Below are 26215 nucleotides of genomic sequence, written 5' to 3'. Positions count from 1 at the left end.
TGGCAACTGAAAAATGTCCACCACCTTACACAAAAACAGTGAAAATGTGGTGAGAAGCTGCTTTGGAAAAACAAGAAAGTCGGTCGAGCCCTTTCCCAGTATTAACTGAACAGATGAAGACCAGCATCTTATTTAATTGACATTAGACCTAGTGGGAAATTATAAGTGGCAGATGATAAGCACCACACGTTTAAGCCCTGAGTGGCTATGCTCAAGCCAAAATTTTAAACATAGTCATATTTTCTCTCTGTTAACATCACTTTAACATTTATAGTCCAGATACTCACTGCAAAAAGCATGACTATAATTACAGTAGAAACTTATTTCTACATTAGTTTCGTACATTTGTATTCTGCCCCATCCCTTGAAAATGACTATTTTTATTTCCAGGAATTTATCCATCTCCTCTAGGTTTTCTAGTTTGTGTGCGTAAAGATCCCCATGGTAGCCTTGAATTATCTTTTGAATTTATGTGGTTGTAATATCTCCTCTTTTGTTTTTAATTGAGCTTATTTTAATTTTCTCTCATATTTTGTTGGTTAATCTCACTAACGATCTATCAATTCTGTTTTTGAAGAACCAGCTTCCTATTTCTTTTGCATTTTTTTTTGTTTGAATTTCATTTAGTTCTGCTCTGATCTTGGTTCTTCGTTTTCTTCTGCTGAGTTGGGGTTTGGATTGTTCATGTTTCTCTAGTTCTTTAGGGTGTGACATTAGATTGTCTATTTGTGCTCTTTCACACCTTTTCTTGTAGGCATTTAATGCTGTGAACTTTCCTCTTATCACTACTTTTGCTGTATCCCACAGGTTTTGATGAGTTGTGTCACAGTTATTGTTCAGTTCAAATAATTTTTAAATTTCCATCTTGATTTCATTGTGGACCCAAAGATCATTCAAGAGCAGATTATTTAAGTTCCATATATTTGTATAGTTTTGAAGGTTCCTTTTCTAGTTAATTTCCAGTTTTATTCTATTGTGGTCTGAAAGGATACTTGTTATGATTTCTGTTCTCATAAACTTATTGAGACTTGTTTTTTGGCCTATCATATGGTCTGTCTTGGAGAGTGTTCCATGTACTGATGAAAAGAATGTATATTCTGCAGTTGTTGAGTAGAATGTTCTGTAAATATCTATAAAGTCCATTTGTTCTAGGGTATAGTTTAAGTCCATTAATTCTTTGTTGACTTTCTGTCTTGATGACCTGTCTAGTACTGTCAGTGGTGTATTGAAGTTCCCTATTACTGTTGTATTGTCTTCTCTCTCACTTCTTAGGTCTAATAGTAAATTGTTTATAAATTTTGGAGGTCCAATGTTAGAGGCATATATATTTAGGATCGTGATATTTTCCTGTTGGACTGATCCTTCATCCTCCTGTCTTTTTTTACTGTTTCGCTTTATAACCTGTTTTGTCTGATGTAAGAATAGCTACACTCCTGCTCACTTTTGGTTTCCATTTGCATGGAATATCATTTTCCATCCCTTTACCTTAAGTTTATGTGAGTCCTTATGTGTTAGGTGAGTCTCTTGGAGACAGAAGATACTTAGTTGGTGGATTTTTATCCATTCTGCCATTCTATATCTTTTAAGTGGAGCATTTAGGTCATTTACATTCAATGTTAGTATTGATATGTGAGGTACTATTCTATGCATCCTGCTAGTTCTTGCCTAAATAACTTTTTTTTTCATTGTGGTATTGTTTTATAGGCCCTCTGAGATTTATGCTTTAAGGAGGTTCTGTTTTGGTGTATTTTGAGGTTTTGTTTCAAGATTTCAAACTCACTTTAGCATTTCCTGTAGTGCTAGCATGGTAGTGGCAAATTCGGCATTTGTTTTTCTGAAAAAGACTAACTCTCCTTCATTTCTGAAGCTTAGTTTCACTGGATACAGATTTCTTAACTATCAATAATTTTGTTTGGGGAAGCTAAAGATAGAACCCCAATCCCTTCTGGCTTGTAAAGGTTTCTGCCAAGAAATCAACTAATCTGATTGCTTTTCCATTATAGGTTACCTGATGCTTTGCCTCACAGCTGTTAATATTCTTTCCTTTATCTTGACTTTAGAAAACCTGATGACTATATGACTGGGTGATGATGTTTTTGTGATAAATTTCCAAAGTGTCCTTTGAGCTTCTTTTATTTGGATGTCTAGATCTCTAGCAAGGCCAGGGAAGAGTTCCTCAAGAACTCTCTCAAATAAGTTTTCCAAACTTTTAAATTTATCTTATCCTCAGGAACACCAATTATCAAACCAATAATAAGTAGCGAAATTGAAATGGTAATTTTAAAAACTGCCAAAAAAATCATCCAGGGACAGATGATTTCACAGCTGAATTCTATCAGACATTCAAAGCAGAATTGGTACCAATACTGCTAAAAATATTCCAAAATATATTGAAAGAGAAAATCCTCCCTAAGTTAATCTGTGAAGCCAGTATTGCCCTAGTACCAAAACCAGGAAAGGACATAACAAAAAAAAGAAAACTACTGACCAATATCCCTGAAGAACATAGATGCAAAAATCCTCAATGAAATATTAGCTAACCAAATCCAACAGCATATCAAAAAGATAATACATCATGATCAAGTGGGATGCAGGGATGGTTCAACATACACAAGTCAATAAATGTAATACATCACATAAACAGAATTAAAAACAAAAATAGTATGATCATCTCAATAGATGCAGAGAAAGCATTTTACAAAATCCAGCATCACTTTATGATAAAAACCCCCACCAAAATTGGCATAGAAAGGACATACCTCAAGTTAATAAAAGCCATCTATGAGAAACCCATAGCCAAATTATACTGAGCAGGGTAAACTTGAAAGCATTCCCCATGAGAACTGGAAGAAAACAAGGATGCCTACTTTTATCCCTTGAACATAATACTGGAAGTCCTAGCCAGAGCAATCAACAAGAGAAATAACTAAAGGGCATCCAAATCAGTAAAGAGAAAGTCAAACTGTTCCTGTTCACCAATGATATGACTGTATACCTAGAAAACCCTAAAGACTCATCCAAAAAGCTCCTAGATCTGAAAAATGAATTCAGTAAATTATCAGGATACAAAATCAATGTACACAAATCAGTAGCACTGCTATATACCAACAACAACCAAGCAAAGAATCAAATCAAGAACACAATCTCTTTTACAACCGTTGCAAAAAAATAAAATACTTAGAAATATACCTAACCAAGGAGGTGAAAGATTTCTACAAGGAAAACTACAAAACACTGCTGAAAGAACTCAGGGGATGACACAAACAAATGGAAACACATCCCATGCTTCTAAATTGGTAGAATCAATATTGTGAAAATGACCATACTGCTAAAATCAAGCTACACATTAAATGCAATTCCCATAAAAATGCCATCATCATTCTTCACAGAACTAGAAAAAACAATCCTAAAATTCACAGGGAACCAAAGAAGAGCCTGCATAGTCAAAGCAAGACAAAGTAAAAAGAACAAAACTGAAGGCATCACATTACCTTACTTCAAACTATACTACAAGGTTATAGTTACCAAAACAGCATGATACTGGTTTAAAAATGTCATGTTGACCAGTGGAACAGAATAGAGAACCCAGAAATAAAGCCAAATACTTACAGCCAACTGATCTTCAACAAGCAAACAAAAACACAAAGTGGGGAAAGAATGCCCTAATCAACAAATGTTTCTGGGATAATTGGCTAGCCCCAAGTAGAAGAATGAAACGATCCTCATCTCTCACCTTATGCAAAAATCAACTCAAGGGGGATAAAAGACTTAAATCTAAGATCTGAAACTATAAAAATTCTAGAAGATAACATCAAAAAAAAAAAAAAACTCCTCTAGACGTTGGCTTAGGAAAAGAGTTCATGACCAGGAACTCAAAAGCAAATGCAACAAAAACAAAGATAAATAGATGGGATTTAACTAAATTAACAAGCTTTTGCGCAGCAAAAGAAATAATCAGCAGAGTAAACAGACAACTCACAGAATGGGAGAAAATCTTCACAATCTATGCATCTGACAAAGGACTAATATCCAGAATCTATAAAGAACTCAAACAAATCAGCAAGAAAAAAATATATCCCATCAAAAAGTGGGCAAAAGACGTGAATAGAAAATTCTCACAGAAGATATACAAATGGCCAACAAACATATGAAAAATGCTGAACATCACTAATTATCAGGGAAATGCAAATAAAAACCAAAATGAGATACCACCTTACTCCTGTAAGAATGTCCATAATTAAAAAATAAATAACAGATGTTAGTGTGGATGTGGTGAAAAGGGAACAGTTTTGCACTGCCAGTGGGAATGTAAACTAGTACAAAACACTATGGAAAACAACGTGGAAATTATTTAAAGAACTAACAGTAGAACCACCATTCTATCCAGCAATCCCACTACTGGGTGCCTACCCAAGGGAAAAGAAGCTATTATATTAAAAAGAGTCTTGCATATGGATGTTTATAGCAGCACAATTCACAATTGCAAAACTATGGAACCAGCCTAAATGCCCATAAACCAATGAGTGGATAAAGAAAATGTGATATGTATATAGCATGAAATAGTATTCAGCCTTAAAAAGGAATGAAATAATGGCATTCCCAGCAACATGAATGGAGTTGCAGATGATCATTCTAAGTGAAGTAACTCAGGAATAAAAAACCAAATATCATTTGTTCTCATTTATAAATGGAAGCTAAGTTATGAGGATGCAAAGGCATAAGAATGATGTAATGGACTTTGGGGACGCTCCGGCAAAGGCGGGAGGTGGGTGAGGGATAAAAGGCTACACATTAGGTAAATGTACACTGCTTGGGAGATGAGTGCCGTCAAATCTCAGAAATCACCACTAAATAACATATCTATGTAACTAAACGCCACCTGTTCTCCAAAAACTATTGAAATAAAATAAAATAAATAAAATGATAATTTTCCCTTTCCTACGATAATTTGAATGAGAGTAAAAAACATCTTCTAATTTTCCTAAGTCAATATTCATATTTTTTTCTAAACAATAATGAAATTCCATTCCCATAGTCCCTTGGCAGTTAGCTTTTGAGTCCAACAAGAACAAAATAGCACTTTTCATCTCCTAAGTGAGATCAGATGGCTTTTAGAGGTTTGGCCTCAGCGTTTTCAGTGGCCTGAGTGTGAGAAGATTAAGATGGCTTTGTGCTTCTGAAAGTCCTCAGGATTCTTGTAGCCTGCTGGGGAGAGGAGAGGAGCAGGCAGCCGATCGTGCCCCCAGCTCAGGGCTGTCTCTATGACCACAGGTCCTTCCATCAAGAGGGAAACAGAGGCCACACCACAAAAGGGCCTTAGATTTTCCTCTAATTTGATATTTTATCTGAGAGGAATATAAAGCCATAAAAACTTTTAAGATGAATAGCTAGAGCACAGAGAATTTTTAGGGAAGTGAAACTACTCTGTATGATACCATAATGATAGATATGTGTCATTATACATTTTTCGAAACCCATAGAATGTACAACATCAAGAGTAACCCTCATATAAACTACAGATGTTGGGTGATAATAAGGTGTCAATAGGTTCGTCAGTTGTAACAAACATGCCACACTGCTGGATGATGTTGATAGTGGCAGGGCTATCTACGTGTGGGGACAGGGTAGATGGGAACCCTTTATCTTCTCCTCAATTTGCCGTGAACCATTCTAAAAAATAAAGTATATTTCTAAAACATTTCAACAGTTTGCTAGTCAGAAAACTAAATCACAAATTGCAGAAACATATTCTGGTTAATTTAACCCCCCCCCCCCAAAAAAAAGAAAGGGAAAAGGTGAGAAGAGGAAAGGGGAGGGGAGTACGGGAGTGGAGGGGTGGAGAGGGAAGGAATTGTGAAGACTTCGTAATAGAACTCCAGGCAGATCAGGCCAGAACACAGGAGGGTGTGCATGGTGAACCCACAGCTCTTGCAGTCACTCTACCGTCCCCTCCTCCAGCCTCCTGCTCTTGGATGCAGGTGCTCCCCTCACCCAACTTGGAACCCCTCCCTTTCCTCAGTCTGTCAGCCCCACTCCTGCCACATCAAAGCTGGAGCACCAGAGACCTCAGAATTGGTCCATTCCACTGCTCGCCTGTCCGAGTCTCCAGCTTTGGCCTGCTGCAGCTGTGGGCCCATAGGAGCACCATGGGAGCACCACAGGAGCACCAGGGGAGCACCACAGGAGCGCTCCAGGAGCACCATCACTTGAATTTGTTTTCTTGCTCCTTTCTGTAGTGCCCCAGCTCATGGCTGTGTCTACGACCACAGGGCCTTCCATCAAAGAGGATATCTACCCAACTCCACATTCCCTCACAGGGCCTCTGACAAGCTCCAAGTCCTGCTTTCTTCTGTTTTTCTCTTTTATTTGAAAGTTTCATTAGTTCTCAAGCATTTTAATATATTCTAGTCTCTAATGTGAGAAGATAATTTTGCTTAGGACTTCAAGGAAATATGGATGGTATCGTATGAACTTTTTCAGTCACACTCCAGTTTTACTTGCAGCCCTGCTGTTTTTTGCTCAGTTCCACTTCTTCAGAGGAAGAGGTGCGAGTTTTGGTCTAATGCTAATGCCTCCACCCAGACTGGGTATCCCCTTCCATATATTCGCAGACTGCATGTCACCAACCACCAGAGTACTACTTACTACCCCCCGAGCCACCCCAGCTTCCTGTACTTGAACGTATCAATGACTGCAACAAAATTCCCCAGCATTAACACTGAGACTCTCATATCTTTCTAATGTTAGTAAATGGCAACTTCTTCCTCTCTGACCTGAACAATCAGGAAAAAATTTTGATGTTTTTCTTTGATTCCTTGCTAATATTCTATATCCAATCCTTCAGAAAATTCTGTTGGTCCTACTTTAAAACATTCATGATATGAAACTTCAGGGCCACCTTGCCCTCCTGGGTCAAAACCATCATAACCTGTCGCCTGGAAAACAGCAACATCTGCTCCACTGAGTGCTTCCCTCTCCTCTTGCACACCCATCATCTCTTCTCTACACAGCAGCCACAGGAGTCCCTTTGAAATGCCAGATCATGTCACTGCTCCGTTCAGAATCCCCCAAGTCTGACTCAGGCACTCAGGAAGACCCAGTCTTCCCAATAGCGGATACAGGCCCTGCTACTCTCTGAACGCCTCTCCTCCACCGGCCTCTTTTCTCACTCGTGCCAAGCCCATGGTATCCTTTCTGGCTTCCACTCTCATCTTGAGTCCTTATCACTCAGTTTTCCACCTTCCTCTGCTCCCCGTATAGTGATTCTCATTTTTTTTTCCAAGTACATAATCAGATGCTGTCTTACTAAATGGCCTTTCCTCGCCAGTCACCTGGTATACAATAGCTGTTCCTCCAGCCCTTGGCACTTGCTGTGGCATTCACCTCTCTTTGTTTTCTGTAATGGCACTTACCCACTGACACTGTCTTCACTTGTTTTTATTCCTCCTGTAAGGTAAGTAGGCCATTTTTATTTTCATTGCTGTGTCTCCAGAGCTTAGAGCATTTTTCTTTCTTTCTTTCTTTCTTTCTTTCTTTCTTTCTTTCTTTCTTTCTTTCTTTCTTTCTCTTGCTTGCTTGCTTTGCTTTGCTTGGCTTGGCTTGGCTTGGCTTGGCTTGGCTTTGCTTTGCTTGGCTTGGCTTGGCTTGGCTTGGCTTTGCTTTGCTTTGCTTTGCTTTGCTTTGCTTTGCTTGCTTGCTTTTTTTTTTGGAATCTCACTCCGTTGCCCAGGATGGAGTGCAGTGGTGTGATCTCAGCTCCGTATAACCTCCACCTCCCAGGTTCTAGCGATTCTCCTGCCTCAGCTTCCTGAAGTTCTTGACACATATTTAATGCTCCATAAATACTTGTTGAGTTAAATAATTAATTAATATATTTGTTGCCCAAATGCACTCCCTACCCAAATCATCCCAAAATGATTGCTAGAGAGATCGGTGTTATACACATGTACATAGATATGAATTATGGATGGCTCCACTTCAACCAAGTCTTGTCAATCCAAACTCTTAGGCCTCTTAGTCCCCTCTTCCCTTGAGCATTGCTGCCATTACTTCTTTATTTCCCAACAAGAACTTGGAAGTAACTTCTGAAAATGATCTTCTGGTTCTAGATATGTTTCTCCCATTTCCTTTCCCATACTGCTAGAGTAGGCCCACTCTATATTATTAAAATATAATCCTGATTAAATCATACAACGGTTAAAAATTCTTCAATAGTTCCCATTGCCGACATGATAAATTCCTAATATTTGTATCGTGTATGAGGAGATTTGACGTCACCACTAGAGGGTGGGCACTGTGTTGTTCTGACAAGGGACCCAAATGCTTAGCATGGTGCTTGACATACAGTGCATAAGCAATCACCATTTGCCAGTAAAGAGAAAAATTTTAAAGTTGATTTGTCTATCTCATGTTCATCTTTCCACCCAATAACCTCTCCAGTAAGGAGTGACTCGTGTCTCCAAGTTGTGCTGAACGGCTTCCAACTCTTCAAAGGTAACATACGTTCATGCCTCTCCCCCTGCCCTCCAGCCCAGGCTACCCTATGTGTCTGCCTGAGTTCTCCTCAAGCTTTGCTTCTTCCATGAAGTCCTCTCTATGCACTTTCTAGATTTCTCCAAAACATAGGTCTGTGCCCACCTCAGAATGCTGCCCCAGCACCATTTTCCTATAATTCTGTAAAAGATCACACTCAACTGCAATGTGCTGTGTATGTCTGAGCACTGTACTCTTACCCATACAAACACAGAATCACCAACACACACACACCTACACACATCACACCTACACATACTGCGTTTCACAGTACACACAAAGAATATAAACTCCTTAAGGGAAGGTACCAGAGCACACTATAGGTGCACAGTGGACACCAAGCAAATGTTTATTGAATAAGTAAAAAAAGGAATAAAAGAATGAGCAGAGAATCTATGAACAAAAACAAATTCAGTAAGCAAAATTCTCAACTGTCTCTAAGATTCAGAGGTAGAGTGGCATCAGGGTCTCACCTTTGCCAAAAATCATTTAGGGTCAAATTTACACTGAAAGTGTCTCATGGAGTCAGCAGAAAACTCAGAGCCTATTAGGCACAGCCATACCTAGCATGGTGATAAAAAAAATAAAAACAAGGGATGCAGGAAGCTAGTAGTGCAGTCATTGGATTGGGAACAGGGGAATCCCTATTTGTGAAAGCAGCTCTCAAAAATTTGGAAAGGAAGATTGAGATGAAACAAGACATATCCTACAGCATATATAATTCAACCTGTCCGGACTTAACAATCAGATACCTGATCTAAGCTAACAATAATTGTTCACAAAGCTGCATGAAGTATGTTGCATATAGATTGTATGAGTTTGTATTCTTTCATACTTACATTTTCAGCAGCTATTTATAAATTTGTATTCTCAACTAACATATTTGCCTAAACTTTCTATAATTAAAGCATACAATATTATTTCCAATATAGCCAATTATATGGTTAATTAGCTAATTACCCATAATTTCTTCAATTCCACCCCAGTGACAATGGTAAAATAAATTAACATTCCTTCTAAAAATCAGCAGTAATTAGGGTATTTTAGTTGCACCAGCATCTATAGTCACAATAAGACTAACACACACACCCCAATAAAGAAGGAATAGGAAGAAAATTTCATATCATAAATCCAGATGCAAATGAAAAGTTTTCTTCTTCATAATTTCCAAACACTGTTATCCATCTCTACAGATTTATGGAATCCTTGAAGGGATATTAACAATGATCTACTGGCATGTTTTAAAATCTCCCTTTATTTGTGTTTATCGAAATGAAGCCCTAAGTACTGCTCCAATTTAACTGAAATCCTATTCATCAAAATATTTCCCTTTTCTCTTCCTTCCGTCCCTCCTCTGCCAACCCAGTGATCCTGAAGCCCCTAAGTTCAGGAAACACGGTCTTAAACCCACTAGGCTCAGGAGCTTACTTTTCACTGTTACATTTCTCTGAGCTAGTAATTGTTTTATGTGTACATTTTTAAAGCTCTGTATTTATTTTATGTAAACATCCATCTGGTTCTATAGCTATGTTTGCTTCCTTTAGTAACTTGCTAATAATGTTTAGAGAATGAAGATGTCTTTATATTCAGCCTCAGGAATAAAGTGAAGAATACATCTCTTTCCTGCACATCGCAGGTCCCCAGTTGCCTTACTGAGAGCCTTATATACCATTTCACGGAAGAATCGGCAAGTGATAATCAAATCAAAACACATATCTCTATGATATGCTCTTACCTCAGCATAAAAGAACATCTCCACCTACAGATTAAATATACTAACACACAATGGAAACAAGCTTCTATTCAGTTTAGCCTAAATTCATAGAGCATGAGTTATTGGTTTTGGTCACTTGAGTGTGAAATACCCTTTTTTAGCTGCTAGTCAATCAAATTAGAACAAGTATAATTTTCAAAAACTATTATTGACACACCCACTGTTTTTTCTCCTTTCATCTACTTTTTCTACATTTCAATACATATGATATTTACATTGTGAGATTCCTCTAAGAGATGTTTCAACTAATCTTCTATTTCTCAATAGAAATATTGAGAAATAGAGGGAATTGGGGCAATTTCTCAATTGCCTGAGAAATACTGATTGTACAATGACAATCATGAAAGGGACTCGAGGTGGTCTACCTTTCCTACAAATACATATTGATTTCTTTCCATAAACATTTGGTCAGCATCAATGAGGTAGGGGCTAAGGGACAACAAGATAGGGACTAAGAATAAAATTGGTGAAGAAAAATAGACATGATCCCTATTTCTATGGAAATTAAAATTTAATAATTTAGTAATCACAATGACTATAAAATAATTAACTGACATAATTGCTCTAAAGAAAAATAAAACATGGCTTTATGGAAGTATTTAAACTATGGAATTAGAAAAGCCTTCTTGAGGAGGTAATAAGCTGAGATATAAAATATTTCAAAGTAATCTAGTCACAGGGGGAGGAACGCATGTTTCAGGGAGAAGAAACATATCTGCATGTGAAAGTTCCATGAAAGATGGAGTATTAGTGTGGTCAAGGAAGGGAAATTGTTCAGTGTGCTGCCTCACAGATGGCATCAATGGGCACCCATCCTGGGCCAGAGATCTTTATCCTAATGACAATTGGCAACAGTGGAAGAATTTTTAAGCAGGTAGGATTTTATTGGTAATATTATCAGTTTTAACCTTTGAAACAGTGCTACAGTGTAGGGAGAAGACTAGCACAGAGTTGGGGAAATGACCAAGGGAAGACACAAATGGCTATTTAAATGCATGCAAGAAATGTCAGCAACTTGGACAAGACAACGGTTCTCAATCAGAAGAAAGGTGCTCACTCCTCCAGGGACGTTTACAAATGAGTGTGGGAATTTTGGATGTCACAGTGGATTCAAAATCTAACAGCATTTATTAAGTGACAGCCAAGATGCTAAATGTGCTGCATTGCAGAAGATAGTTGCCTACAACAAATGAATCTTCTCCCAAGATGCTAATAGTGCTCCAGTGGAGAAAAACTGGAGTAGGGTGATGTAGACAGAAACAGAAAAAAGTTACTGAAACTTGGTGCTGGTACAATGTGAAAGAGGAGGCCAAATAAATGTTTAAAATGACTTCTAAATTTCTGGCTAGCAAAACCGAATAGATGCAATTATGAAATTGGGGATCACAAGAAAATGTAATTATTGAGGAAATAGAGCATGACTTTATTCCTGAGCATGTTGACTATGACATGTATTTGAGACAGATAGTATAGATATTGGAAAATCAGCTGCTAAATAGATCTGGACCTCAGTGGAGTGGCCTGATGTCACTTATACATGGCAATTGAAAGCATGGCTGTGGATGGATAGAGTATAGTGCAAGAAGAGAAGAGGGCTTGAGGCTGAAAGTTAAAAAACTGATATCTAAATGTCTTGTAGGAGAGGAAGAGATAGCGGAGTCATATGAAAAGGAGCAGCTACAGCAAATTTAAAAACTGTGACAGATTATGACATAGAGGCCAAGTGAAGAGTGTCTCAAGAAAGAATAAAAGGTCGATATTGCCTAATGTTATGGAAAGCTAAAATACTAACAAAATTAAAAATATGTCTTAGTTGATAAAAAGTGATTGTTGATCTCAGTTAAGAGGGTTTCAGTGCAATGATGGGACAGGAATGCATTTGAGAAGAGTTGAGAGTAAACAAATAGGGGAAAATGGAAACAGAAAATACAGAAATGGCTCTTTGATTAAACTGTCATGGTAAAGGAGAGGAGAGACTTAGAGCAGTCTGTACAGAAGAGTGTCTTCCAGTTATCTACTGGTGCATGTCAATACACTCAGAAATGCTGAGGGGCTTGGAATAGTGCAAATCCTTTATGCTTTCCCCTGGTTCTGAGGACTGATGGGGTGGCTAGTGCTTTGCATCTCTCCACTGCCTGCAACAACAGCAGGCTGAGGCTGAGGCCAAGACCAAGGATCTTCTCATTAAAATTAGGTTGAGATGCAGATGAGTTTATCAAATTTATTCTTCCTCAAGCAATCTGCTATTTACTTCCCAACACATTAGGTCGAGTTCTGCTTTTTCCCTTTGTCACCATTGTCTAGATCTTTCCGTGTCCTTCAATTGTTCAAATCCTATCCACCTTCAAGTCCCAGGCTTAATGCACTCTGCTCCGAAAAGGATGACTTCCATGGGCCAGGGCCACTCCATGTTTCATCGTGATGTTCTTTCACTAATTGATTGCTTATTAACATTTGTTCATTGTTTTTTATTAGAAACAATTATTATACCAGGAGAAGAACAAAACAACTGCAGATGAAGCTCTTTGGATTTGTTCCTGAGGTGAAACTCCTCAAACGCCATTTCTCTGAATCGGAGATGTAGGAGTAACACAGTAGAAACCTCCCAGCAACAGAGGGAAACAGCAAAGCATGCAGCAAACAAGGTTCATAGCAACTTTGACATTGAATGAGGCACAGATTACCAGTTTCTTTTACTGTTTTAATTAACTCTATTAGGATATCATTTTTGCACAAGAAACAGCATCCTTTTAAAGTATACAATTTCATAAGTTTTGACAGTTATAGTCAGTCACTAAATGGCAGCAATAATTAAAAGACACATTTCCTTCAACCCCAAAGTTCCCGTGCCCCTTAGTCCATGCATCCCTCCAACATCCTCCTCAAGTGAAGGATGATCTGTTGTTGCCATGATGAATAGTTCAAATTTCTAGAATTCATATAAGTGGTATAATACATTGTATAGACTTCTGGGCCTGGATACTTTCTATTAATTATTTTAAGTTTTATCTATGTTGTAGTGTGAGTCAGTAATTTGTTTTATTTTATTGCGGAGTAGTATTCAACTGTATGGATATACTACATTTTGTTTATCCATTTCAAAGTCATTGGCATTTGACTTATTTCTAATTTGGTGATTTTATGAAAAATAGCTACAAAAATGTGAACACAGGTTTATGTATGAACATATATTTTTATTTCCTTTGGTGACAAACCTATGACTTGAATGACTTGGTTATGTAATAAGTGTGTATTTAAATTTTTTAGAAACTGCCCAAAACTTTCCTATTCACCAAAAGGTATGAGAGCACCAGTTGCTCCACATTTTCTTCACCACCACTTAGTATGTCAGTATTTTATTTTAGCTACTACACATAGTGGCATTCCAATGTGGAATGATGTGCATCCTTTTTAGGTGCTTATTGGTCATTCATACATCTCCTCTAGTGAAGTGTTTGTCAAAAAAGATTTTGTCCATTTTTATTAGGCTTTTTGCCTTACTATTGAGTTATAGAAGCTTGTCTTTTTATTTTTTTCATTCAGGACACAAATTTATGTATACATATATTTGTAGCTTTATTTTTTATTGTGTCCTGTAAGGAACAAAAGTCATAATTTGGATAAAGTTTGACTTATCTTTTTGTCTTTTGTAGATTTCGCTTTTTGTGTCTTATCAAAGTCTTCGTTTAACCCAAGTTCACAGGTATTTATTCCACTAGTTATATAAGCTTAGCATTTACATTTAAGCCTATGAAGGTTTGAGATGAAGTGATATTTTTATCACTTCATGAAGTGATGAAGTAAATTTTTAGTTTCTTTATGTGACTATTCAGTTATTCCAGCACAATTGGTTGAAAAGACACTCCTTTTCTCATTGAAATGCTTTCACAGCTTAATAGAAAATAAACTGACCTTATATGTATAGGTCTATTTTTGGGATCTTTATTCCATTTTACTTATGTATATGTGAATCCTTCACCACACTGTTTTAATGTAAAAAATGCTTTATACTTAAAACTAAAACTAGATCATATAAATTCTTTAAGTTTGCTTTTTCACTTTAATATTTTACTGGTGGTTATGGGCCATTCACACTTCCACATATATTTGAGAATCAGCTTGTCAGTTTAAAACTTGATGTAATTTTGATTGGATTTGTTTTATCTGTTGATGAATTTAGAATAAATCAACATCTTTAAAATTTTGCATGTTTCAACTTACGAATATTTTTCTCAAGTCACATAGGCTTTTTAATTTTTTAACAAAAAGTTTTGTAGTTTTCAGTGTACAGGTCTTGCACATATTTTTATACATTATTTCTAGATATTTTATTCCCAGAGATGCTATTATAAATGAAATTGCATTTTAATTCCAATTTGTATGTTTTTGTTTGCGATTTTTTTTCTATTTGATTTGTCTAATGTAGTCGATATAGTTGATTTTGTATATGGACCTTGTAACCTGGGACCTTGCTAAACTCACTTTTTAGTTCTACTAACTTTTTAACAGATTTATTAAAATGTTCTTTTGAGAAGTGTCTGTTTATGTCCTTCGCCCAATTTTTGATGTGGTTGTTTGTTTTTTTCTTTTAAATTTGTTCAAGTTCCTTGTGAATTCTGGATATTAGACCTTTGTCAGATTGATAGATTGCAAGAATTTTCTCCCATTCTGTAGGTTTCCTGTTCACTCTGATGATAGTTTCTTTTGCTGTGCAGAAGCTCTTTAGTTTAATTAGATCCCATTTGTCAATTTTGGCTTTTGTTGCAATTGCTTTTGGCATTTTTGTCATGAAGTCTTTGCCCATGCCTATGTCCTGAATGGTATTGCCTAAGTTTTCTTCTAGGGTTTTGATGGTTTTGGGTTTTACATTTAAGTCTTTAATCCACCTTGAGTTAATTTTTGTATAAAGTGTTAAGGAAGAGATCCAGTTTCAGTTTTCTGCATATGGCTAGCCAGTTTTCCCAGCACCATTTATTGAATAGGAGATCCTTTCCCCATTACTTGTTTTTGTCAAGTTTGTCGAAGATCAGATGGCTGTAGATGTGTAGTGTTATTTCTGAGGTCTCTGTTCTGTTCCATTGGTCTATATGTATGCTTTGGTACCAACCAGTACCATGTTATTTTGGTTACCGTCGCCTTTTTGTTTTTTGGAAGTGTTTGTGAAGAATTGGAGTTAATTGTTCTTTATTCGTTTGGTAGGATTCACAATAGAACCTCCTGGAACTGCACTTTGTGTGTCTGAGAAATTTTTGTAGCTACTAATTTAACATCACTACATAGTATAAATCTAGTCAGATTTTATACTTTTTTAGCTGAGTCAGTTTTGGTAGTTTTTATATTCCTAGAAATTAGTCAATTTCATCTACGTTATCAAATTAGTTTAATTCAAATTTTTTTAGTGTTGATTACAATCCTTTTTTAAAAAAAATTCCATACAGTCAGTGGAATGTCACCATTTTCATCTCTATTTTAGTAATATGAAAGTTTCATCTCTTTTTTGCCAATATAAATAAAAGTTTATCATTTTTGTTTATTTTTTAAATAACAAAACTTGATTTCATGTTTCTATTTTTATTCTTTATTTATTTTGTTTTTTTCTAATTTAATTACGTTGTTGCTTCAGCTTAATTTTCATTAAGTTTTCTCTACTTTTGCTAGTTTCTTAAGATGGAAAGTTGAGCTATCAATTTGAGATTTTTCTCCTTTTATAATAAGCATTTACAGCTATAATTTTTTCTCTAAGCACTCCTTTCGTTGCATTCTATATGTTTCAATATTGCGTTTTCTTTTTATATGATCTCAAAGTATTTGCTAATATCCCTGAAGACTTTGCATTTAACCCACTCATTTAGAAGTATAATGTTCAATTTCCACACATTTGTAAGTTTTGCAAATTGCCTTTTTTATTAATTTTTAATTTGATTGTATTTTAGCCTGACAACATACTTTGTATCATTTTAATCTGTTTACATGCATTAAAATTTACTCTATGGCCTAATACATGATTTATCCTGAATAATGTTTCTTGTGAAAGTTAAAGAACATGCATCCTATATTTGCAAGGTGAAGTTACTTTTATTAGATTTGCATGATTTAGCCTTTTCTACTATTCTATTTCTTTGTACCTCTTCTGTCTAGTTGTTGCATCTTTATTCGAGTGGGGTAATGACATCTCTAACTACTGTTGAATTATATATTTCTCCTTTCAATTCTGTCAGACTTTATTTGATATATTTTATTGTTGTGGTTAGTTTCATATACTATTATAATTGATGTGCTTCCTAATAGATTAATCAGTTTCTCATTGGAAAGTGTCCTTTTTATCTCCAGCAAATTTTTTTGTCTCAATGTGTATTTTGTCACATATTATTAGAGACCTTCCAGCTTTTCTTGTTGTTATCATTATTATTTGCATGGTGTATCGTTTTTCGTCCTTTCACTTTGAACCTGTTAATGTGTTCGAATCTATCAGGTGTTTCTCTGGAAGCATACAGTGAAATCATATATTTTGTTTTTAGTCAATTTTGTTATTTTCAGTCCTTTTGTTGAAGTGTTTAACACATTCACATACAATGTAATTACTGATAGACTGGACTTCTGTCAGCCATTTTGCTCTTTGTTTTCTAAATGTCTTAAGCCTTTTTTTTCCCTCTCTTATACAATTACGAAATCTTTTGCATTAAATAGATATTTGCTGGTCTAAACTTTAATTCCCTTGTTATGTCTTTTACTTTTTATTTTTGTGTTGTTTTCTTAGTTATAGTCCTGATGATTACACGTAACATCTTAACAGAAAACATTCTGGCTTGGATTACTAAATTTTACTTTTTTTTTTTTTTTTTTTGAGACTGAGTCTCGCTCTATCGCCCAGGCTGGAGTGTAGTGGTGCGGTCTCCGCTCACTGCAAGCTCCGCCTCCTGGGTTCACGCGAGTCTCCTGCCTCAGCTTCCCTGGTAGCTGGGACTATAGGCGCCCGCTACCACGCCCGGCTAATATTTTGTATTTTTAGTGAAGACGGGATTTCACCGTGTTGGCCAGGATGGTCCCGATCTCCTAACCTCATGATCCTCCCACCTCGGCCTCCCAAAGTGCTAGGATTACAGGCGTGAGCCACCGCGACTGGCCCAAATTTTGTTTTTAAATACTAAATTTCAAAAATATACAAAAACTTTGGTCTAATATAGCTGTGTTTCCTATTCTCTGCTTTATGCTATTATTGTCATAAAAATTAGATTGTTTTATATCATAAGTCCATCAACACAACTTCTTAATGATTGCTTTATGCAATTATCTTTTAGACTGGACATGTAGAAAAAAAAATCTATGTAGTTACCTTTACTGGTGTTCTTTATTCTTCCTGTGATTTGGAGTCTACAGCACTGTCTACTATTCTTTTATTCAGCCCGAAAGACTTCCTATATTACACCCTGTGGGGAAGGTCTATTGGCTCCAGGTTATTTGTTTTTGCTTCCTGGAAATGTTTTAATGTATTCTTCATTTGTGAGGGATGGTTGAACTATTCTTGGTTTACAAATCTTTTTCAGCATTTTGAGTATATCATCTCACTGCTTTCTGAGCTCCATGGTTTATGATAAGTAGTCAGCTATTAGTTTTATTGAGAATCTCTTGTCTGATGAGTCACTTTTCTCTTGATGCCTTCATGATTCTGTCCGTGTGTTTGGCTTTCTAAAAGTTTGGGCCGAGTGCAGTGGCACACGCCTGTAATCCCAGCACTTTGGGAGGCTGAGGTCAGAGGATTACTTGAGTCCAAGGGCTCAAGATCAGCCTGGACAAGATAATGAGACCCCTATCTCTACAAAAAAATGAAAAAATTAGCCATGTGTGGTGGTGCACACCTGTGCTAGCTACTTGGGAGGCTGAGGCAGGGGGATCCCTTGATCCCAGGAATTTGAGGCAGCAGTGAGCTATGATCACACTACTGTACTCCAGCCTGGGTGACAAAATGCAACCCCATCTCAAAAAAAAAAAAAAAAGTGACTCTAAAGGGTTTATGCTAAATTTGGGGAGATTATTATAGTTGGAATTCATTGTGTCTTGGAGGTGCAATGTTTTGGCCAAATATGGCTATCATTTCTTGAAATATTCTTTCTTCCCCTCTTTGTCACTTTTCTCCTTTTGATACCCACATTATGTGTTTGTTGGTACATGTGGTAATGCCTGACATTTCTTTGAGTCTTTGTTTTTTAATTCTTTCTTCTTTCTCCACTTTAGAATGAATAATCCCAATTGTCCTATCTTCAGGTTCACTGATTCTTTTTTCTGTCTACTTATATCTGCTATTAAACACATCTAGAGCACTTTTTAATTTCAGTTATTGTACTTTGTAACCCCAGAATTTCTATTTCATTCTTTTTTATAATTTCTACTTCTTTATTTATAACATCTTTTTGTTGAGACATTGCACTAATGTTTTCATTTAATATTTTGTACAAGGTTTCTTTTTGTTATTTAATAGATTTAGAATAGCTGATTTAGGGTCTTTGTCTAGTGAGTACAACTGTTCTCGAAAACAGTTTGTATTGACAGCTTTTATTCTGTGTATGGACAATACTTTCTTGTTTATTTGCATGTGTTATATTTTTTCCTGAAGATTGTAAAAAATATAATGTGGCAATTCTGGAAATCAGATCTCCCTCTTTCCTAAGAATTGGTTTTGTTCCTGTTTGGGTTTTATGACTTTTGAAGACTCATTCTATAAAGTATTTCTCTTTCTTCAGCTGCTGCCTCTGATGTCTCTTCTCAGTTAGCTTACTAGTCAGCTAACGACTGAACAGAGATTTTGTTAAATGCCTTTCAGCAAGCACATCATCTTTTGCCAATGGGCTCTGTGTATCTGTTGGTTCACATCTTCAATATTTCAGCAGTTTACAGTTCTTCCCGGACATTTACTTTCTTGAGGCCTTCATGGAGCCTCAAGGTCACTCATTGGTGAGACATTAAGATATTTCTTGTGCATGCTAATATGCACATATGTATAGTCTTATAGATCTCCAGAGTTATATCAGATCAGAACTTTTCAAAAACCCTAAGTATATCTCATTTAACTTATTTTTGAAGTAAGTTTTTTTTTCAGGTCTTTTGTTTTACCCAACTGGTAGCACCACCACTACATAGTTGATCTGCCTGCCTCTGCCTCCCAAAGTCCTAGGATTACAGGCATGAGCCACTGTGCCTGGCTCACCAATCATTTTCAACAAATACTCAGAGGATAAGACTTTCTCAGCCGGGTGTGGTGGCTCACACCTATAATCCCAGAACTTTGGGAGGTCAAGGCGGGTAGATCACTTGAGGTCAGGAGTTGGAGACCAGCCTGGACAACATGGTGAAACCCTGTCTCTACTAAAAATACAAAAATTAGCCAGGTGTGGTGGCATGCACTTGTAATCCTAGCTACTCAGGAGGCTGAGACATGAGAATCACTTGAACTTGGGAGGCAGAGGTTGGAGTGGGCTGAGATCATGCAATTGTACTCCAGCCTGGGTAACAAGAGTGACATTTTGTCTCAAAAAAAAAAAAAAAAAGACTTTCTCATTGAGTGAATTTTGTGTCAGGTGAACTATAGACAGTTTGTGAATGGGACTTTTCTGGAGAGCTCTCAGATCAAATAGATACATCTTTCTGGGGATGGGACTTTATCAGAAACTATGGACCTATTCCACTCTTTCCAGTGGCTGCTAGGCCGCTGGTTTTCACATCACCATGCTTCTGAGGCAACTGGTTTTCAAGGTTGCCATGGAGTTCAGAGGAGGGATCAAAATAGAGCAAGTTTTAAATGCTTCAATGATTGCTCTTCCTACCAATACTCAGCTGTTTTTCTTTCCTTTTTGGTCCTCAGAATGTTGCAAGCCTTTGGTGAATTTCCAGAGTTCAAAGAAAGTAGATTTTGACAATTTTGGTCACCATTTCCCCCTTGCTTTTATTGGGAAAAAGGCGCCCACATAGAAAAGAAGAAGTCAAATGCTCTCTCTTCACCGATGATATGATTCTATACTTAGAAAACTCTAAAGATTCTGCTAAAAGGCTCCCAAAACTGATAAAGGACTTCAATAAAGTTTCAGGATACAAAAGCAATGTACAAAAATTAGTGGCATTTCTATACACCAGTAACATTCAGGCTGCAAGTCAAATCAAGAACACAATCCCACTTACAAAAGCCACAAAATAAAATAAAATATAATATTCAGGGATGTATCTAACAAAAGAGGTAAAAGATCTCTACAAGGAGAAATAAAAAACACTGCTGAAAGAAATTATAGATGGCACAAACAAATGGAAAAACATTCTAATGCTCATGGACTGGGAGAATCAATATCATTAAAATGGCCATACTGCCTAAAGCCATTTAAAGATTAAATGCTATTCCTACCAAACTATCAACATCATTTTTCACAGAATTAGAAAAAAAATTCTAAACTGCACGTGGAACCAAAAAAGAGCCCAAAGAAGGAAAGCAATCCTAAGCCAAAAGAACAAAGCTGGAGACATCACATTACCTGATTTCAAACTATACTAAAAGGCTACAGTAACCAAAACAGCATGGTAGTGGTACAAAAACAAACACATAGACCAATGGAACAGAATAGAGAACCCAGAAATAATTTCACACACTTACAGCTATCTGATCTTTGACAAAGTCAACAAAAATAAGCAATGGGGAAAGGATTCCCAGTCAATAAATAGTGCTGAGACAGCTGGCTAGCCATATGCAGAAGAAAGAAACTAGATCCTTACCTTTAACCAATACAAAAGTCAACTCAAGGTGGAATAAAGACTTAAATGTAAGACCTCAAACTATAAGAATCATAGAAGAAAGCCTATGAAACACCATTCTGGTTATTGACCTTGATAAAGAATTTATGACTAAGTCTTAAAAACCAATTGCAACAAAAAAAAATTGACAAGTGAGACTTAATTAAACTAAACACAGCAGAACAACAACAAAAAAACTATAAGCAGAATAAACAAACAACCTCTAGAATAGAAGAAAGTATCATAGCCACAAACTATGCATCCAACAAAGATCTGAATAAGGAACTTACACAATTCAACAAGCAAAAACCAACCCCACTAAAAAGTGAGCAAAAGACCAGGTGCAGTGGCTCATTCCTGTAATACCAGCACTTTGGTAGGCTGAGGCAGGCAGATCACTTGAGGTCAGGAGTTCGAGATCAGCCTGGCCAACATGGTGAAACTCCATCTCTACTAAAAATACAAAAATTAGCCAAGTGTGGTGGCAGGCTCCTGTAATCCCAGCTACTTGGGAGGCTGAGACAGGAGAATCACTTGAACCATGAGGGCAGAGGTTGCAGTGAGCTGAGATCGTGGACTGCACTCCAGCCTGGGTAACAGAGCAAGACTCTGTCCCCCCTGCCAAAAATAAGTGCGCAAAAGACATGAACACTTCTCAAAAGAAGACATACTAATGGCCAACAAACATGAAAAAATGTTCCACATCACTAATCATCAGAGAAATGCAAATCAAAACCACAATGAGATACCATCTCACACCGGTCAGTATGGCTATTACTAAAAAGTCAAAGAAACAGCAGACGCTAGTGAGACTGTGGAGCAAAGGGAATGCTTATACACTGTTGGTAAGAATGTAAATTAGTTCAACCACTGTGGAAAACAATTTGGAGATTCTCAAAGAACATGAAACAGACCTATCATTTGACCCAGAAATCCCATTACTAAGTATATATCCAAAAGATAATAAACCGTTCTACCAAAAAGACACATGCACTCATATGTTCATCACAGTATTATTCACAATAGCAAAGGCATTAGATCAACCTAACTGCCCATCAAAGGTCTACTAGATAAGGAAAATATGGCACATATACACCATGAAATACTATGCAGCCATAAAAAAGAATAAAATGATGTTTCTTTGCAGCAACATGGATACAGCTAGAGGCCATCATTCTAGATGAATTAACATAGGAACAGAAAACCAAATGACACATGTTCTCACTTATAAGTCAGAGCTAAATATTGGTTACATATGGACATAAAGATGGCAATAGTAGACACTGGGGACTATTAGAGAGAACAGGGAGGAAAGAGGTAAAGGGTTTAAAAACTAACTATTGGGGACTATGCTAAGTACCTGGGTGGCAGGATTAGTAGAATCCCAAACCTCAGTATCACACAATATACCCATGTAACAATCCTGCACATGTACCCCCAAATCTAAAATAAAAGTTGGAAAAAGTTTAATAGGAAAAAAGAAATTAATTTTTTAAAAAGACAACATGTTAATGAATGAATATGGCAGTGTTCCAAGAGAATTTTATTTACCAAACTAAGACTGCTGCCATTGGGCTTTAATTTGCCATCTCCTGCCTCAGTTTATTCTAAATGCCCTAGACCTTTGGAATTCTAAAATCTTCACTAATATCAAGGAGCCTGAATCTTAATGGGATTTATGGCTCACCATTGCCATGCAAGCTTTCTAAGGTATTCATAGAACTTGTCACTTCCTGGTCAACATATCAACTTAGCAGGATGTCATCCTTATAGTGTACCACCAAGATTTCCTCTGGGATATCTTTATGATTAATTCATATTGATTCACATTTGAATGATATTTTGAATCGCATCATATTGATTTAAATTCATATTAATTCATATTAAATTCAGTCTATTGTAGTGGAATGTTTTGCCTTTTTCATGTAAAAACCATGTTTGATTAATATTACTCTCAGCGATGAGTACTGAGAAGAAAGCCATATCAGTAGCATAAAGCAAGCAGCAAAGGCTGTGTGGATCTGTTGCAGTAAAGATGGCACATTCCCAGTTGCTGCAGTAGAGGCCTGGCCAACATGGTGAAACCCCATCTCTATTAAAAATACAAAAGTTATCTGGAAATTGCTTGAATCTGGGAGGCAGAGGTTGCAGTGAGCTGAGATTGTGACACTCCAACCTGGGGAACAGAGCAAGATTTCATCTCAAAAAAAAAAAAAAAAAAAGAAAGAACGAAAATTAATTCATGTTGGCTAAAGTGTACCAATTGAATTCCAAAGCCATTTGGAATTATTTCTTATTTAATTTCACATAATTTTAATTTGACAGATAACTACCTCACTAGAACAAATAAAGGCATTGCAAAGATATACATAAATATGGCGGTAAATTAGTGGGTGCCTTAATAGAAATGCATTCTAAGAGCAGGATAAAGAATGTTATTAAAAGAGTGAGGTTCATTTATAGGTGTCTCAGCAAAAGTGATCCATTATAATTTAGTTAGCAAGTTTGACAGAGCAATGTTATTTTGATATATGAAACAAATCTTCAAAGAATATTAAAATCATTATTTGATCTTTGCCTTTACAAAATGTCTTCTTATTTTAACTTACTTAGAATAATGTTAACATCTTTTCAAGAAGTACAGCGTCATTAAATACTAGAAAGGAAGATGATGATAATGATGAGTAACAGTTCAGCATCTTAGACCAAGTGTCACTGTATAATCTCACAATGGTCGGTGTTGTTGCTTGCTACTATTTCCTCTCTCTACTATCAACATACAACATTATGCAGTGTCATAAAAGAAGATTCCCGAGCTTAACCCTAAGTATACTTGTGGGAATCTCTGGTACCGAGATCCTGGAATATCCTCTGTTAGCAAGCAGTCCTCTGTGGAATCTTGTGTACTTTAAGGTGTGTGTGCTCCAGCTCTGACTTTTACACTAGAAATAATGTAAAATACTGAGTTAGGGGTCGGGCACAGTGGTGCACACCTGTAATCCCAGCATTTTGGGAGGCCGAGGTGAGCAGATCACCTGAGGTGAGGACTTGGAGACCAGCCTGGCAAATGTGGTGAAACCCCGTCTCTACTAAAAATACAAAAATTAGTCGGATGTGGTGGCGGGCACCTGTAATCCCAGCTACTCAGGAGGCTGAGGCAGGAGAACTGCTTGAGCTTGGGAGGCGGAGCTTGCAGTGAGCCGAGATTGCGCCACTGCACTCTAGCCTGGGCGACAGAGCAAGACTCCATCTCAAAAAAAAAAAAAAAAAAAAGTTAGGAGTTCAATTCCAAATTCAAATTGCTCTAGAATTTATTAATTTCAACCTTGTATGCTGGTTCCTTCATGTTTCTTATTTAACTCCTCCCTTAGAAACCTATTTTATTCTTCATTTACTGGATCTGTTCTCTTCCCTTAATGTTATGCCCTCGTATCTAGTCGATCCTTTTTACAATGTACCCCATTTATTTGGGTCTACAATCCTTCCTCCTTATCCCCCTCCTTCATTCTACTCCTTCCGAAAACAAGGGCTGCAAGCCAACCCTGGGTTCCTCTATACTGCTGGCTTCTGCTTCAAGTCCCTCCTGCTGTGTGGCTGCCTTAGTGCAGCGATCTACCCTAGAGCTGCCATGTGCCACTGGATATAGTGAAGAATAGAAGAGACACTGCAGATTACAAAGTGACCTCTGCCTTTTACCACATGAAAAAAGTAGACCAGAAAAGTTAATTGACTGCAAGTTCTCAATAAATATTAATAGAACACAGCTCCTGCCAAATACTCCAGGCCCGAACACGTGCAGTCACAGTCTCTGGCCACAGCTTTGATCTTTTCCAGCAATGCCACCACCCAGAAGATCATGTCTGCTGCATATTTGGCAGCACACAAACTCCAGATGCCAACACAACTTTTTAGCTTGAGCATATTCTGTCAGTCATTTTTAAAAGATTGAACACAGCTAAAATAGAGGCCATTATCAATGTTTGATAAAATATCTAGAGTTTCAGAAGGCAAACGAATCAGAGAATACAACAGAAACTGAAGTAAAACTCTGTAGACTATTAAACGTTAATGCCAAACCAGTATCTTGAAGAATTTTGACAGTGGCACATATATACATTTCAACATTCATTTTAACTACATGCTTGCTTTTAAATAAATGATTCCATGTGTGCCATGCATAGCAGAACTACTGATCAAATTAATAATTATTCCAAGATCCATTATCAAAGAAAGCTATTTGTGTGTAAACTGTTGGAAAAGTTCTTACAAGCCAGTTAATGTAGCATTTGTTCAATTATAGTAAAGTCAAAAAGTCAGATTTCACCCCACCATGTTCCTCTGTCTAGATGTTGAGGCTGGACAGTGTTATTATAAACCACTTGGGCCTCTAGATTCGAGGAAGAGGGATGAGAGGCAGTGACTAAAGAAGAAGAGGACATAGAATAACCCAAAAAAGAAGTTAGGCTGCTTCATAATTAAAGGAAAAAAAACTTGATTTTCTTAGCTTCCACCAGATCTTTGTAAAATTAAATATTCCAACCAGGCAAAGATGGTTTAAATAGTTGGCAAAGCAAAGTTACAAGTCATGTTTCTTATACACGCAAATGGTTTAGGCCCTTGGCCGGGAACAAAAGAGAGTAGCAAAAGCTATACTGACTTACATTTATTTATCATATTTTGAGGTGGAATATCAGCAGATTATCCATTCAAGAAAAATGTTTCCCTTTAATATGTGTGTAAACTGGCCTGTGCCTGAGAATTAGCAATGAGACTTAGAATGGTATGTGAATAGATGCATTTCCTCCAAGAGTTACCTGCTAGAAGCCAGGTAACTCGTCCCTCTCCCTGAGTGTAGAGAGACCCCGAGGTGACCTTGCTTGGGATGTCAACTGCCTTGTTCCAAAGAATTTTGAAAATGTGCCTGTGCAGAGGATCTAATCTTGTGAAGTTCTCTGTGCAAGCAGAGGGATGGAACCTATGATAAGAGCTGTGAGGAATGAGGACAAGGGGGTAATTTAAAGAATGGTTTCTCTCAGAGAAAGAAGAAGGACTAGCCTTTAAATGGGCAAGGAAGATTGAAATTGAGAGACAACATGGGCTCTAAAATGAAAGGCTTAACTTTTTTTCCTTTTACTTTGG

The 26215-nt window shown here is 36.9% G+C and overlaps 1 long non-coding RNA gene across 1 annotated transcript in view; it reads left to right on the top strand.

Annotated features, from left to right (window-relative positions):
* Nucleotides 1–14840, top strand: part of LOC129135706 (uncharacterized) — a 28836-nt gene extending 13996 nt beyond the window's left edge. The window contains exon 2 of the long non-coding RNA XR_008536714.2: nucleotides 12782–14840. This is a non-coding gene — a long non-coding RNA (uncharacterized LOC129135706). The remainder of the gene's footprint in view (nucleotides 1–12781) is intronic.
* The last annotated feature ends 11375 nt before the right edge of the window (nucleotides 14841–26215 follow it).

The sequence above is a fragment of the Pan troglodytes genome, chromosome 7 (assembly GCF_028858775.2).
Source record: "Pan troglodytes isolate AG18354 chromosome 7, NHGRI_mPanTro3-v2.0_pri, whole genome shotgun sequence".
Classification (NCBI taxonomy): Eukaryota; Metazoa; Chordata; class Mammalia; order Primates; family Hominidae; genus Pan; species Pan troglodytes.
This window is presented reverse-complemented; position numbering and strand designations above follow the sequence as displayed.